General features: G+C 43.4%; 1 protein-coding gene and 1 long non-coding RNA gene across 3 annotated transcripts in view; both read right to left on the reverse strand.

The window, feature by feature from the left end:
• ADCY5 (adenylate cyclase 5) overlaps positions 1–17,510 on the reverse strand; it is a 330,673-nt gene that overhangs the window by 126,155 nt on the left and 187,008 nt on the right. The window lies entirely within an intron of this gene.
• LOC142830147 (uncharacterized) lies at positions 6,881–11,096 on the reverse strand. The gene is made up of 2 exons (XR_012905124.2): positions 7,140–11,096; positions 6,881–7,047 (listed from the first exon to the last, which is right to left on the reverse strand). It is a non-coding gene; the product is annotated as an uncharacterized LOC142830147 (long non-coding RNA).

The following is a 17,510-nucleotide window of genomic DNA, read 5'->3' on the forward strand; positions in this document are numbered from 1 at the left end:
CAACCACCACCTATGTTTTAAACATATCTCTGAGATGGGACAACGGGCCCCATACTACCACAGAAGGGATTCAGCAGAGCATTTGGGTCCAGTTAGTTAGTTAGTTAGTGAGTGTGAGAGAGAGAGAGAGAGAGAGAGAGTGTGTGTGTGTGTGTGTGTGTACACACACACATATAGACGGCCTTGGGAGTCAAGCAGCAAGTGCCTGACCTTGAAAGGACCCTATTTTAAGCAGCATTAAAAGAGGCGAGGTGTTGACTAACCGGCTGCATGAGAGGGATAAATAGGAGGCATCTTGCAGAGGGACTCTGGGTTTTTGTCTTGTCAACATTGGAGCATTGATCTGGATCCGCAGAAGCCCAGCTCCACCCCTCCCCCATCCATCTCACCTGGCCAGTGTAGTTAGAGGGAGCAACTATTCATAACAACAAGACGGAGTGTGCATATGTGTGTGTGAGTGCACGAGTGTAATGTATCATATGCATATGATAAAGTATTGATTGAGCTATGTATGTTTAATAAATGTGGTGTGTTGCCTTATCCCCCTGAAAAAGATCCCGGGTGCTTCTTTTAAGCACAACACTAAGCCCACCCAGATATACCTGCAGCCACTGCCAAGCCTGGAGTGGAAACCAAAGGAAAGAACCTGTCTCAGTTATGGACTTAATGATAAGGTCAGAAGACAGAGCTACGCCTTTCGCTTGTGATGCTGTGAAGACAGGTTAGCTAGCTGCAGCAGCCACTGGGGAAGAACAGCCACAAGCGAGCAATGCCTGAATCAGAGACGTGCTGGGGAACCAAGCCCAAAAGGAAAGGCCAGGGATGCCCCTCCCTCAGAAAAAAGGGGAGACAGCCTAGTGCTGTCGTTTGGAGGTTTAGGTTAGAAAGTTTTTTTTGGAACTCCACCCAGAAATGGAGTAAGACTGAAGGGACAATTCCCTGGTGGCCCAAAGCCCACTTTACAGGATAACTGAAGACGGAGATTTCTCTCTCCACCCTGGGAAAACAGCAGCCATGTCTGGGCTCTCAGAAGACTTATTAGGGGGTGCTGCTCCAGCCACACCACTGTAATCTCTTACCAGAGATACAACTGAACAAAGTCCTGGTGTGTAGAGCTCTATGTGGATGGGAGGGCTTCTCCTGCCAACATAGCTACCACCTCCCAGAGTGGTCGAGTGCCAATGCTGACAGGAGAAGCTCTCTCCCATCAGCACAGGTAACATCTGCATTGTGGGCTACAGTGGCAGAGCTTCACCACTGCACCAGTATGCCCGCTGTGCTGTAAATGTACCAAATATCAGGAGCTATAAAATTGAGATATCTGGTCCACCTCACAAACCCACCAACATAAACAGTACAAACATTTCAGTCAGTCTTAGAGAGGCAAAGGATGAACCCACAGGGACACCTTCCCCCTCCCTAAAGGAGACTCTTGAGAGATTTTTGCACAATTGGTCCTGTGCTGCACCGGTTCTGAAGCATATAGGTCTCGATTAACCGGTCCACACAGGGAAGTTGTGTGGATATATACCTGTGACAGTTGGAATGTAAAGCTCAATGTAGTTATACTGATACAATCCCTAAAGTCGGTGCATTTATACCAATAAGTGGTACCAGTAAGTGGTATACCAGTAAGTAGGTATTTATACCAGTAAGTGGTATAGCTTGCTACGTGTCTTGAACTAGGGATGTAAGCAACTAATCGACTAGTCAACTATCTGATAAGCAAAAGTTTATCAGATAGTCGACACACTAGTCGACTAGTTGCTTCCTCCATCTTGCTGCCTCTATCACAAAGAGGCAGCAAATCAGGGAAAAGGAAGAGGTATCAGGTGCAGCTGGCTTAAAAGCTAGTCCCCCCAGTCCGTGGGCCGAGACAGAGATGCAGCGGTGGCACTTCCTCTTTGAAATGTACATGAACCCCAGCAGGGGCTCTTGTGCATTTTAAAGACTGAAACGCCGCGTAGAGCCCAGGGCCAGCAGGGAGTCACTGCTCTGTACCAACATAGTAATTCACGGTAAAACTCCAGTCATCTGAAGAAGTGAGCTGTGCCCACAAAATCTCATAATACCATCTACATGTTGTGTTACTCTATAAAGTGCTACCAGACCATTTGTTGTTTTTTCCTGTATAGACTAACTTGGCTACCTCCTGAAGCGATAGTGATTCCCATTCAGGACAGGGATATTAAATTTCAATTAATTAACTAATCGAATAGTCGAAGGGATTTTGATTCAATTAGTCAATAAGGACTAGTGCGGCGTTCTGCCTCTGAAATGTACAAGAGCCCCAGCAAGGGCTCTTGTACGTTTCACAGATTGAAATGCTGTGTGGAGCCTGGAGGCAGCAGGAGACTCAGAGTCCCCTGCTGGCCCCAAGCTCCATTCAGCGCTCCCTCTTTGAAATGTACAAAAGCCCCAGTGAGGACTCTTGCACATTTCAAAGTTGGAACCCCGTGCTAGTCCTTATTGACTAATTGAATAGTCAATTGAAATCCCATCCACTATTCAATTAGTTAATTAATCGAAATTTAACATCCCTATCCTGAACAGGAATTACTAGGTAGGTACAGGGCAGTGACTCGAACAAAACTGCATCCACTCTGGGAGGGGTTTCCCCGTAACTATACCAGCATAGTTAAAGCGCTCCGACTTTTTAGTGTAGACAAGACCCAAGGCTGACAATATGGCACCTTTTAAAATGTCTTAGCGTGACAGTGTTCTGAAATATACCAGCACTCTCTTTGCACAAAATAAAACATGAAAAAAAACCACACAGGCTAAGCCAAACAGCAGCTGTGGTATTTGATGTTTGCCTTGCAGTTTTCTCTATCAAGAAGTGATTCTCTGTTCTGAACTTCCATGACACTCTCTAGAAGCCCAAAAATGCTTAGCACAGCTCGTCTGTTTCTTATACAGCACAATGAAGAAGTGTTCAGAGCAGCTAATTTCTAAACACCAGTGGAAAAATAAAAGCCTACACAGCCTCAACTGTGGGAGGGCTCAGTGCTGAACAGCAGATGATTCCTACTGAATAACTGCCCTAGTTTTTTTACAAACAATGCAGTGAACAAAAATAGAAACCCATTTACATACTGATGCTAATAACTTTATTTATAGTGTCACAGCTACTCCACCACAAACTGCCACTGCAGCCCCATTCAGCAGCCATTCACCATAAAAGAGTTTCCCCGGGCCATACAGCACAGAAATAATCCTACTTAAGGCAGCCAACAAGACCTTTCAAATGGTACATTCGGTACCAGCCAAAAACGAACAGTGTTCAAGATATTCCTGAGGTGCATGTTCTCCTCTCAGAGCATTTAGTCTCTGCCCTTTCCCGTGACTTAATTTTAACTGCAGTTAATCAAGTGAGGGTCAGCAATGTTCCCCCATCCCATTTATCAAGTCACACTGTGTTTTCTGGACCTCATGATAACGCCCCATAAACATATTTGCCGGGTGAGTCATTTGGAGAGGAGGAGACAAGCATCACTCCAACCCAAGCCAGAAGGTGTAAAAAGAAGGGGTACATTTGATACTAGAGATAAGGAAAGTCTTTAACACATTGGCGCTGCCTGGTGCAGGACTCTGGCCAAATTATAACTGGCAGGCATGTATCACTCCCAGCTAAGACAGTGTGGGCCTTGTATACCCTTAAAGAAGACACACAGAGAAAACAGACACTTTTATGTTCTGTGCGAGTCTTGATTTTTAAGTTTTTATGTTCTGTATTTGTATGGGCTTCTTTGAATAGGAAATTAACCTCAAGTTTCAGCCATAAGTGTGATTGTGCTGGTAACAAGGTTCTACTATAAACAGACTAGAAAAACCGCAATATATGTAGCCACTCTGGTGTCTGAGATTGGAGCTAATTCCCAACCTAGACAATGGTGATAACTGTTTTAAAAAAACCAAAAATCTAATCCCCAGTTAAAAATGTGAGAACATCTTTTGTGTTACTTTGCAATGTACTTATCAGAGGCAGCAAAATCCAGTGGTTAGAACACATGTCTGAGAGCAGGAACTTTTCAGTTCTAACCCATCTCTCCTCCTGAGTCACTAATTGACAGACAAATTACCAACACAACCTCTCTCTTTTCCCATCCACAAAATGGAGATAATTCTTAACTACATCTCAGAGGGGATAAGCACTGTGCTTTGAAAGTGAAAAATGCTAAGACACATGCAAAGAAATATTTTCCTGTTCTCTAATTGACAGTATCCTACCAAAATGACACAGGAGTATTTGTTCAATTATCCGTAATAATATAAATGCAGTATTTGACACAGGTTAATTGAAAAACTACAAAGCTATGAGATAAGATATAGGAACAATCAATAACATATGCTCTTTAGGGTTTTACTAGGAGCTCACTAGGAGATCTGTGAGTACTTACTTACTAGGTCTTTAGGGAGAATAATCCAAAAGCATGAGGAGGAACACACAGGAAGAATTAAATAAACCACATAATAGCTTCAATTTTATTTATATATTTAAGCAAAGCACAGTGAATTAACAAGCACCAATGAAAGTGCCAATCTGGGATTTAGTAGCACTGAATCTTACCCTTTTCCAGCTGATCAGATGAGAACCAAACCCTAAGAGTAAGGTTATATCCATATGAATCCGAGTTTTTAATTACAGACTTGTGACAGCCTCCAGGTTTATCATCTACAAGTGATATTTTGAAGGTGCACTACTCAAGAAAGAAGATCTTTCTGTACTTCCACAGCTTTTCATTATTGCAGTTTCCTAGCACTAACAGAATAACATTTTGAGGACCAACTAAGTGAAGGATAGAGAGATTCCAATGGTTCTAATTCGATGTGACTACAGCACAAGAACGATACCAAGCATAATAAAGCAAGCATGTGAGGCTTTTATTTAATGAGAAATGTTTTGTGCACATGCACATTACACTAGCTCTCTAGGCTGCTATTCTCTTCTCATCACTGCAGTATCTGAGGAGCTGTTAGGAATGAAATTCACCTAAATAGTCTAGCACAGGGATTTTCAAACTCAACTCATGCCTTGTAAAGGGAAGCCACTGGTGGGCCACGAGATGCTTTGTTTGTCTGAGTATCTGCAGGCTCGACAGCTCACATCTGTCAGTGGCCGCGGTTTGCCGTTCCCGGCCAATGGGAGCTGCAGCAAGCAGTGCAGGCTAGGCCACTGCAGTTTCCACTGGCCGGGAATGGCAAACCACGGCCACTGGGAGCTGTTACACCTATGGATGCTCCGGTAAACAAAGCATCTCGCATCCCACCAGTGGCTTATTCTGACCAGCTGCAAACCAAAGTTTGAAAACCCATGGTCTAGTACACTGGTCCAGAGGGAAATAGGATTGGTGACTACAGATTTTACTCTGTGAACAGGGAAGGAATGAGGAATGTGTACACTGGAATGGGACATGAATGTGAGCAAATGCACAAGAATGCTAATATTTAAGGGATTATTCTTATATTTTGTGAAGAGGGTCAGAGAATCGTCCTCGCTTCTGAAAGCAAGTTCCACAGTTTTAGGACAGTGATGAAAGAATCAGTCTCCCTCTCTCACATCTCCTTTCCTGACAATCTATTGATTTATCATCACCTTTGAGGACAGCAGCCACCTGAGAAAGCTACGGTCATGGTGGGGAAGATGATGTGTTGTTCTACTTGTAGGCAGCTCAGTCATCAGCAGAGTGGAGTCACGTGCTCCAATCGCCACTTGCCAGCAGGCAGATGGATGTTCTGCTCCAGCTGCACTTTCTTTGATGACTGTGGACTCCCTCCTGAGTCATGTGAGCAGAGATGGCTGAGCTGGAGTTCATGAATGTATGGATTGCAATGATCACTCTGAGTTTGTGGAGTATGGCAGGTTGGGAGAGTCTTCTGGCCATCTGAAGGAGGGTTCTTGTTGCAGTTATTTGGATATATATTATGAAAGAGACATCCAGAACGATTCCTAAGACATATAGCATTCTGATAAGGGGCAGACAGATATTCTTTTTCTGAGGATGATGGTCATTCCTTAAATGTGCTAACCACAAGCACCACCATGTTTCCTTGGTCCATCATTCCTTCCACTTAGTTGTCAATTACTTTAGTGTAATGACTTTTTATTATTAATTCTTTATATTTTTTAGAGCAGTTGCTCACATTCATATCCCTTTTTTGCCTATATAATCACCGCACAGCAAGCTGGAATGTATATCAGCAGCGCTTTAGCCTACCGCACAATAACTGATGAGGTAGATGCTGTCAACACAGATTAAAAGTTCTGTTGTGTGCCTTGCATTTTGCAGCAGAATGTCAAAGTGCAATTCTGAACTTTTAGCTTGTGGTGGCATAGTCCACATGGCGATGTAGTGCATAGCAGGCTACAGAGCTGTAGACCTACACTCCCATTTGTCATGCATTAAGACCCCATGTGTTCAAGCTGTTTGTTCTCATTCTACTGTACCTGCAAATATATCCTTCCAAGGAACACAACCTGACAAAAAAAAAAAAATGTTTGGAGATCACCCCACTGCAGTTCCAAGTTACTGCAAGAAATTCATAAATATTTCTCATTGTAAGAACTACATTTCATCTAGTTGCAGTAGCACATGATGTACAGTATTATATCTTAAAAAAAAATAGACCACCCTCCTTGGATTTCCACTCCATAAAACAAGCACCAGGTCATAGCATTTCATCTGTAAACTGAGATTCATCACGCTGAGGCAGTATTTGCCAGTTACTATGTTGTGTAAGTAAGGATTCACCGCGAAAAAAACCCCCCCAATACTCAAAAGACCTCTGTGCGTCTCTACACCTTCCTCCCTGAAAAAAATCCTCCAACCCTAAAAGAATGGGATTTATAGTAGCTTTGAACAGAATCCCAAATCAAAGCAGCAGCAGAATTATCTTTTTATGGATGACTATTGTATTTGGTTTCTGCTGAGTTAAATTTGATCTTCAGCTACAAGTCATCAAACTGCTTTATGCAGAAGCCAAAGTTCCATTTTCTCCACTTCACAAATTGATCCCAATTAATTCACTCTTGGGAATCATCAGTCACTGCAGAAAGGAGAATATATATGTGGAAACTGCAAATCAGTCCTGCTTTACCACCTGGTAATTGACTTTTCAAAAACCCTGACATGGCTCACCTTCTCTCTATTCTCCAACCCCAACGTGGGCTGATGATCAATGTATCTGCTCCTCACTCTCCATGGAGCGTTTTGCAGTTTTCCCTTTCTACCCTAACCCCACTTCATTAACACAACCCTCCTTCAGCTTTTGACACATCTCTCTCATTTTCTTCATACTCCCAAATATACTTTACAAAGGGTCTCTCCAATTTAACACTGCCCTCAGCACCCATAGTTCTAGCAGGCTTTGGCGATAACACATTAAATTGTCAGAATATCAGTGGGGTTGTCTTAGTAGTAACACCTAATTGGCAACACATTCTGTGCAATGAGCCAGCATATTACCAAAGTTGACAGAGAACTCTGTTGTCAAAGTTAAAACAAAAACAAAAACAAAACAAAAAACAAGTAGATGTACACACTATTGCTCCGGACAGGCAAAATACGGCCTGCTGGCTGTACCCAGCCCACCAGGACCGTTGGGCACAGAGAGCTCCATGCTGCTCAATGTGGCTCTCTGCGCTGCACGCTGGGGAGGAGGGAAGCTTTGTGAGCTGCCTCTAACCCCAGTACAATCTCTCAGCTCCTATTGGCCGACAATTGGCCAATGGGAGCTAAGAGATTGTGCTAAGGGCGGGGTCATCGTGCTGAAGCCTGCCCCCTGCACAGCACAGAGAGCCAGAGGGAGGGAGCAGCCAGCCACTTTGTGCAGGAGACTGCCTGAGTGTGCCATTGGGCTGTTGCCCCACTGAAACATTGGCCATGGAGGTTGGAGCACTCATCAACTAGCAGAGGCTGATACTGATTAAGCATGCTGAACATGCTGCATAACCAGAAAGCCTTTTACCTCCAGTGGCAGAATCATGAGAGTTGCTGAGCAACTGCAACTGTCACCCACCTTAATAGAATCAGGCTTTAAGAGACCAGCGTCCAAGTCCAGCTGAGCATCTTCCAACTTGGGGCTTGATTCAGGCCCTACCTTCAGAAGGGCACAGGAGCTCATTTGTGGATGTTACTGATAGAGTTATCTTGTACTTTATGAAAGCCTTAAAGAGTTTTCTGAATGCTGGTTCTATGCATAGTTGCTCCACCTGAGACTGAGAATTGGTACAACCCTGAAGGATCAAAGAGGGATCTTCGGAAACAAGTGAACAGCGCACCTCCCAGCCCTGTTTTTCCAGAACACAAACAGCCCCATGAGAACTCCCATAGTCCCTCCTCCAAGGATTCTTAAAGCAAAACACAGGCACCCATGCCACTGGGTTCTCAGAATAAATTTTATTTTATGAAAATCTTATTCCTGTAATTTAAATCTATGAAAACAATGAACTGTCTGGTGGCACCTTAGAGATTAACCAAAATACACAGAATCATGCACTTTTGTGGGCAAAACCCACCTCATCAGATGAACTGAAGTGGAAATAACAGAAACCAGGAGATATATATAACAGCAGAAAAAGTACCTGTCAATTGTAGGACCTGTGTTAATGAAGCTAATTAAGCAGGCTGGATGTGTCTCGTACATAGTTTTTGATGTGGAAATGCAGATGTTAATGGCAGGAGAAATTGTCTTTGTTACACGTCAATCAGTTAATGTCTTTGTTAAGCCCAGGGTATGGTGTCAAATCTATAGATAAATTCCACCTTTGTAGACTGGAAAGGTTAGTGAAATGGTTGGGGCACTAGTGCCAGCTTGCCAAGTTGTGGAGCTGGGGGAAGGCTGAGCATCCCAGACCGCAGGCTGTAATGTTTTCAATCTCTGCCTTAGAGGGACTTCATAATGCAATAAGGCAGCTATAGTATTTTGGATACCAATAGAGAACTTTTACTAAAATTAGTCTGATAATTACGTATTGGGATGCTTGCAGGCGTGGGTTCATTAGCATCTTGAGCAGGGATTTCCCATCAGGCAATGCTCTGTTAAAGTGCTCCTCCACATTGCTAAACTTCTTCTCCTAATCCGCCCCCTTTTGCCCACTTTTTGCTTCCTCTCAGTCACTTTTTTGCAGTCTCTACCCTAAGCTGAACATATAGCCAGGAAGAATGACAGAAACTCTCATAACAAAAATGGATGGAAGGGCTCAATATTAAGGCATAGGCGCTTTATTTATTGTGTTTTGCCCACAATATGATTGTGAAGTTCAATGTACTGTGGGATGAAAACCTTTCCAGTCAAATATTTATTCATTGTATTGTAAGGATTGATGAAAAAGGATATGAAGAAGATTTAATAAAAATAAATAATGAACATAAAAAAATAATAATACATCCAAAGCATGATATAAAAACCATACTCCTCTTAAATCATCTTTACTGCATTTTGATCAACTAGACAATACTGTCTTTGGTTAACTTTCAGTGGGTCTTGTGAGATATTACTCTGGCTACTGGAGAGCTCAGTTTTAGTCACTAGCAGTGGAGTTTAAACATGTTGGGACACATTTTATATGCTTCATTCAATCCTTATTCTGGCAGTATGTCAGGGAGAAAGAGGGGAAGCAGAAAGGGAATCTCCATAGCTGACTAATTAGCACCCTTTGAGATTTGCCTGGCTCTGTCTTTAGGGTGATCAGAAAATGAGACCAGCATTATTTTGCAAATCAATTTCAGTCTGCAAAAGAAATAGACTCTGAATAATCTTGATAAGCTAAACTACTCTTCCATAAATGTCTATGAGAATCTTTTCATTATTCTTATTCTATATTTGCCATATTTCATCATTAAAACATCTAACACATTTCTATCCAACACCCTGTGAACTTCACAGACCCCTGTGTAAATCTGGAATAGCAGGGTTTGAATAATACATCACAGGTGCATCCTATTTGCAGACAGAGTGCCAGGGAGAGTGGGACACTGCAGATCTTTGATAGCAGCCCTCAACTATCTGAAAGGGGTTTCAAAGACGATGGTGAGAGACTGTTCTCAATGGTAATCTCAAAAAAGATGTATTGGCATTGGAAAAGGTTCAGAAAAGGGCAACAAAAATGATTAGGGGTTTGAAACAGGTCCCATATGAAGAAAGATTAAAACTTGGACTTTTTAGCTTAGAAAAGAGGAGACTAAGGGGGAATATGATAAAGGTCTATAAAATCATGATGGGTATGGAAAAAGTGAATAAGGAAAAGTTATTTACTTATTCCCAAAATAAAAAAAAACTAGGGATCACCAAATGAAATTAATAGGCAGCAGGTTTAAAACAAACAAAAGGAAGCTTTTCTTCACTCAGCGCACTGTCAACCTGTGGAACTCCTTGCCAGAGGATGTGGTGAAGGCTAGAATTTTAACAGAGTTCAAAAAAGAGCTAGACAGATTCATGGAGGTTAGGCCCATCAGTGGCTATTAGCCAGGATGGGAGGGAATGGTATCCCTAGCTTCGCTGGAGGTGGATAACAGAGGAGTGATCATGTGAGGATTACCTGTTGTGATCCCTCCCTCTGGGGCATCTGGCATTGGCCACTGTCGGCAAACAGAATACTGGGCTAGATGAACCTTTGGTCTGACCCAGTATGGCTGTTCTTATGTTCTTGATAACAGAATGAGAAGCAATGGTCTCAAGTTGCAGTGGGGGAGGTTTACGTTGAATACAGGCAGTCCCCGGGTTACGTACAAGATAGGGACTGTAGGTTTGTTCTTAAGTTGAATCTGTATGTAAGTCGGAACTGGCGTCCAGATTCAGCCGCTGCTGAAACTGATCAGTTTCAACAGCAGCTGAATCTGGAGGCCAGTTCTGACTTACACACAGATTCAACTTAAGAACCCCAGGCATCCCCAAGTCAGCTGCTGCTGAAACTGATCAGCAGCTGATTCCAGGAAGCCCGGGGCAGGGGCTTCCTGTAGTCAGCCACTGGTCAGTTTCAGCAGCGGCTGACTTGGGGACACCTGGGGCAGAGCAGCTGGGGTGCTGCTGGGTTGGTCCAGTGGCGCCCAGAGCGGGGCTACGGGACCAACCGGCAGCGCCCCAGCTGCTGTACCACAGGCGTCCGGAGCAAAGCCGCGGAGCACGGGGGCAGCGGGACAGCCCAGACGCGCTGTGGCTATCCTGCTGCCCTTGGGCTCTGTGGCTTTGCTCTGCTTTGCTCCCCGTCCCCCTGGTCTGCTCTGCTCTGGTCTGCGGCTTTGCTGTGCTCTGCTCTGCTCCCCGTCCCCCTGGTCTGTAGACCAGGGGGACGGGGAGCAGAGCAGAGCAAAGCAGCGGAACAAGTGGCCAGCTGACAGCCCAGACACGTCTGGGCTGTCTGCTGCCCGCGTGTTCCACCTATTTGCTTCCTCTCCCTGGTCTGCTGGAGACCAGGGAGAGGGAGGGCCCCGTTCGTAACTGCGGATCCGACGTAAGTCGGATCCGCATAACTCGGGGACTGCCTGTATTAGGAAAAACTATTTCACTAGGAGGGTGGTGAAGCGCTGGAATGGGTTACCTACGGAGGTGGTGGAATCTCCATCCCTAGAGGTTTTTAAGTCCCAGTTTGACAAAGCCCTGGCTCGGATGATTTAGTAGGGATTGGTCCGGCTTTCAACAGGAGGTTGGACTCAATGACCTCCTGAGGTCTCTTCCAGCCCTATGATTCTACGATCTGCAGTCACGTGTTACTCTGTACTTTTGGGTTGTTGTCTTTATAATAACACAAAGGTCTAAGTAGCTCACTCCAACAGGGTGCCTCAAATGGGATTATTCAGCTATTCTGTTCTTTAGCGAGAGAAGTATTCTTTGTCCCCTTGAAGAAATCAGGCAATGCCAGCAGTAGCTAAGATCCCAACACAGCTCTAATGCACACACACGCATGCGGGCCCATCTATACACACAGCAGCCTCTCAAACAGGGCTGGATGGAGGCATAGGTGAGCTGGGCAGCTGCCCAGGGTGCCAACCCATGGGGAGCGCCTGATGGCAGCTGTAAGGGGTTCACAGCGTCCCTTACAGCTGCCATCAGGAGCTGCGCGCCCAGCTCCCGCAGTGCCGGCCCTGCGGCGCCGGACACCAGCGCCTTTGCCCCCATGGCTGCAGGGCCCTGCACGGCCCGGCCCGTGCACCAGCAGCACTGGCCGGGCTGGGCAGCGCATGTGCCGTGTGCCCCGGGAGTGGGCCCCGGGCTGTGTGTCAGCCATGATTGGTCCGCGCATGCGCTGTGCGCCCCAGGTGTGGGCCTGTGCATGCGCCCTGCGCCCGGGGACGGTGCCGCACGCCCAGGACCAGGGCGCCAAAAGGGCTTGGGCCAGCCCTGCTCTCAAATGAGAGCTGTAAGCAAATTTCCATGTATTTGTTCTCCTTTTTATTATGACGACGAGCAGCTGTGTGTGTAGATGTGTGCCAACTGCTCGTGAGCAGTCTCTCTACTGCTCCCAGCTTTCTCCTAACTGGGCCCTTCACTTCACCTACAGTTAGACCAGTTTGTAACCTCTTAACTTGATTTAAGTCTATAAGCCCTTGAACTCCAGGGCTTGCAGTATCCTTTTTTCCCCCCCTCCTCCCTCCCGCCCAGTGTGTTTCCCAGAGGCAGGCTGGAGAGGGGCTGAAGCCCCTCTGCTATCCCATGGCTTTCTGCCTCCCTTTCCCTAGTTGTTCTTCCCACTTTATAGCTGGTCCTGTTTTCTTATTGGTTACAGCTGAAGGTGAATGTGCCCATGACAGGCAGTTCTTGTCACCGCATGGGGCGTGATCCCTGGACTGGCAGTAAGTAGGGAAGATGCTTCTCACCCTTCTGCCCATGCTCAGCATATGGAGAGTGATTTGGGACTAAATACTACTTTGAAGTGTGCCCTTTGATCTATGTCTCCCATCTTATTGTGTAATTTTGAAGCCAATGTTAGATCAGCCACAATAAATACTGTGAAATGCAGATGCTCCTTTCACAGGCAGATTTTAGATTTAGTGTCTTTCCCCAAAAGACACATACTTGCTCCATCACATGGCTCATGAGAAATCATGAGCAGACAGGATGACTCAGGCAATTAGGAGTAAACTACAGAATTTTTTTCACTAATTGGTTCAAATGCAACATGGGTTGGTAGTTACGGAAGTTACTGCCATCTCAAAGATTCTTAGGGTTTATGAAAATTATTTAAGATTAATTTCACCCTGCCCTGATAAAGCCAAACTGTTCAGGCTGGAGATGTTTCTGCAAGTAGAGTGCAGCGCAGTTCAGGAAGTGAAATCTACCACCCTTCCTCCAGGATGATGGTGCGGGAACGTTATGCATCTCTCTCACATTTGCTGTGTTTACCCTTTGGACTGCAAGAGCAGGCACGGCACCACTGCATACTCTCACTGGATCCACATAAACCGGAATAAACAGCCCATCCCTGATTTATTCACAATGCAGCTTCCCATTCAGCATAGTCCCCACCACTTAGGAGTGTACAGCCACCATTGAGAACCCAAGAGGTCTGCCCTGAAGAACCAGATGTATTCTGCTTTGGCTCTGGCTTTGAGGCTGCAAAATGGTTTCTCACAAGAACACAGTGATCCCATGCTCCTCCTCCTGGGGAGATGAAGACAACATGATAGATATATAGTGGTAGAAATGTAGCCGTGTTAGGCTGGTGCAGCTGAAACAAAAAACAGGACTGTGTAGCACTTTAAAGACTAACAAGATGGTTTAATAGGTGATGAGCTTTCGTGGGCCAGACCCACTTCCTCAGATCAAATAGTGGAAGAAAATTGTCACAACCATATATACCAAAGGATACAATTAAAAAAAAAGAACGCATATGAAAAGGACAAATCAAATTTCAGAACAGAAGGGAGATGGAGGGAAGGGAAGGGGGGGAGGTAAATGTCTGTGAGCTAATGATATTAGAGGTGATAATTGGGGAAGCTATCTTTGTAATGGGTAATATAATTAGCGTCTTTATTCAAATTTGAGTGTAAAGTGTCAAATTTAAGCATGAATGACAGTTCAGAGGATTCTCTTTCAAGTGAAGTCTTAAAAGGTCTTTGAAGCAGGATGCAGGTAATCAAGTCGTTGAGACAATGTCCTTTCTGGTTGAAATGGCAAGAAACTGTTTTTGCTTTGTGATCCTGTCTGATCACAAAGTACAGTACAAATCAGCAATGGAAAATTAGACACCACTCTCTACAGAAAACCCACTGACTCATACAGTGACTTACATGCTTCCAGCTCCCATCCAGAACACATCATACGATCCATCATCTATAGCCAAGCCCTTCGATACAACTGCATCTTCTCCAATCCAACTGACAGAGACCAGAAACTTCAGGATCTCTACCAAGCATTTATAAACCTCAACGATCCACCCAAAGAAATAAAAAAGCAAATTGAAAGAGCCAGACGAATACCTGGAAACCAACTACTTCAAGACAGACCCAAGAAAACCAACAATAGAACACCACTTGTCATCACCTACAGCCCCCAACTTAAACCTGTCCAACACATTATCAATAAACTACAGCCTATACTGAAACAGGATACTAAACTCCAAGAGGCTCTGGGAGACAGACCCATAGTCTCCTATAGACCCATAGTCTCCTATAGACAACCACCTAACCTCAGGATGATTCTTACCAACAACCACAGGACATACCACACTAATACCAACCCTGGTACCTTCCCTTGCAACAAACCCCGTTGCCAGCTTTGTCCACATATTCACTCTGCTGATACTATTATTGGACCCAACCAAGTGAGTTATAAGATCAAGAACAAATATTCCTGCGCATCCAGAAATATAATTTATGCAATCATGTGCCAAAAGTGTCCGTCTGCTATGTACATTGGACAAACGTCTCAGACACTTTGCCAAAGGATCAATGCCCACAAAACAGATATCAGACAGGATCACAAAGCAAAAACAGTTTCTTGCCATTTCAACCAGAAAGGACATTGTCTCAACGACTTGATTACCTGCATCCTGCTTCAAAGACCTTTTAAGACTTCACTTGAAAGAGAATCCTCTGAATTTCATGCTTAAATTTGACACTTTACACTCAAATTTGAATAAAGACGCTAATTATATTACCCATTACAAAGATAGCTTCCCCAATTATCACCTCTAATATCATTAGCTCACAGACATTTACCTCCCCCCCTTCCCTCCCCTCCATCTCCCTTCCGTTCTGAAATTTGATTTGTCCTTTTCATGTGTGTTCATTTTTTAAAATCGTATCCTTTGGTATATATGGTTGTGACAATTTTCTTCCACTAGTTGATCTGAGGAAGTGGGTCTGGCCCACGAAAGGTCATCACCTATTAAACCATCTTGTTAGTCTTTAAAGTGCTACACAGTCTTGTTTTTTTGTGATAGATATATAGCCCTATTGCTTACTTCCCGTCTGGAAGGCACTTGGAAACTTCAAGGATGTGCACTGTATTAAAACCTATATTGAGTAGATGAGAATCCCCTCCCGGCCCCCCACAAAAAAAAAAAAAAAAAAAAAAAAGGCTGCAGAAGACGGGAAAGGAAAGGAAAGGAAAGGAAAGGAAAGGAAGGGAAAGGAAAGCTACAGATTTGGTCTATGACTGCTAGGTAAAATATCACAAGGAACTGAGAGACATGCTTAACACCTACTCACATGTTTTCAGCTATGTAAACCATCATCTGCACATAAGCTGACAGAATTGGGAAAGTGAAGGAAGAGGAGAGATTGGGCAGCAGCTATCTGAACACTAACTGGTATAGCTTCATCGCAATGAGGATGTTTTCTATGGAAATTGTAGCCACATTATTTTTAGATTATTTTTGGAGGCACCAAAAATATCCAGGTAGTGACTATTACACGTTCGTTGTACGGTATTATTTATTTATTGCAGATGGCCACATTAAACTCTCTTCTACTTATCTTTAACTGCCACAAGAAGAAAATACAAAAATATAAATCCAGATGCGTTACTGACTAATAACAGTCAGTTGACAAACCTATTAACAGATGGAACTCACCAGTTTGAACTGGACTTGATAGAATATGCCCATTATAAACTAATTTGGTTTCAAGAGAGAGGTGTTGTAATTTAGCTAGCCAGAAAATCAAGAGCTAAACCTATGTGTGCCACCAAGAAAACACCATTAATTAGCAAGCAGAGTTGATAGACTATTGCATTAACATCAATGTACCCATTTAAAGTTATTCTGAAGGAACCTTTGTACTAGCTTCAATTAGAACCAAGTTGTGTGACAGTGTTTGGACTGATATTTCCTTTAAAAGAAGAAACATTTAGGCTTGAGGGCGAAAATAAACAGATATCTAGACAATTTTAATTGAACTTTAAAATAAAATCTGAGCTCTTTAGCAATCTCAGATGAGGATTATTATCCAAAAGTAATTATTTGCAATCATATAGTGTCTTACATCGTAGGACCTCAAAGAACTTTACAAACTATTAGTTAAATACCACAATTCACCTCTGAAGAAAGGGATTATTAAATCCATTTTACAGAGGAGTCATAGAAAGTCTAGCAGAAATGCTATCAGATGCCAAGAATATGGTTTCTCTGTCTAATTATACTGATTTGGTCTAATTGAAAACATGTTTAATGAGGGTGGAATCTCCCTCTCTGGAGATATTTAAGAACAGGTTAGATAGACATCTGTCAGGGATGGTGTAGACGGAGCTTGGTCCTGCCTTGAGGGCGGGGGGCTGGACTCGATCTCTCAAGGTCCCTTCCAATCCTATAATTCTATGATTCTATAATTAAGGGTGTTTTTTTTTAAGTTTTGATGCTAACACATAATTGATTTGGAAAGGTAGTCAAACATGTTTCTCATTTACAGTGCCTATAGAGAGTGGCATCCAATGATTTATTTCTGCAAACAGTATAATCCAAGTTGTCAAACTATTTTAAACAGTTTACAATATCAGGTTAATCTTGTTCAGTACACAATTCACAAGAATTACATAAAGAGGATATTGTCACTTTCACCATGCCTGGATACCATCTCTAAAATAAATTTGTGAAACAGAGGAATTTAGATGACACTGCCAATCTTTTGTCTTTTTCAGAGGACTGCTAAACTTTGTTTAGTATAGTACTGAAATGACTATATTTGGCTAAACCTAGATATCATTAAGCCATTACCATGGCAATGGGTTATTATAAATAGCACTGGCAACACTGTAAGTTTAAATTTCCACCTGGAAAGCATCAGTTCAGTTTCACAATCCATGAATATTTTAGTGTTTTTGGGTCAGCTACAATCTCATTCAAGATAAAACAAACTGACTTAATTGCACAATTCACCTTGCTGTTTTTTTTTTTAAAGACTGGTATGGTCTTGGGAACTCCTTTCCTGATTATATTTGACAATGGCTTTATATTTAACACACAGACGTGGGAAAGGTCAAGTCATTCTATAAGTATCTGTATTTGTCAGAAATAATTCTCATACAATCACTCAGGGAGGTTTGGAGGAAGAACTTTGTCTCTATAAAAACTC

This window comes from Pelodiscus sinensis, chromosome 7 (genome assembly GCF_052426305.1).
Source record: "Pelodiscus sinensis isolate ZL-2025 chromosome 7, ASM5242630v1, whole genome shotgun sequence".
NCBI lineage: Eukaryota > Metazoa > Chordata > Testudines > Trionychidae > Pelodiscus > Pelodiscus sinensis.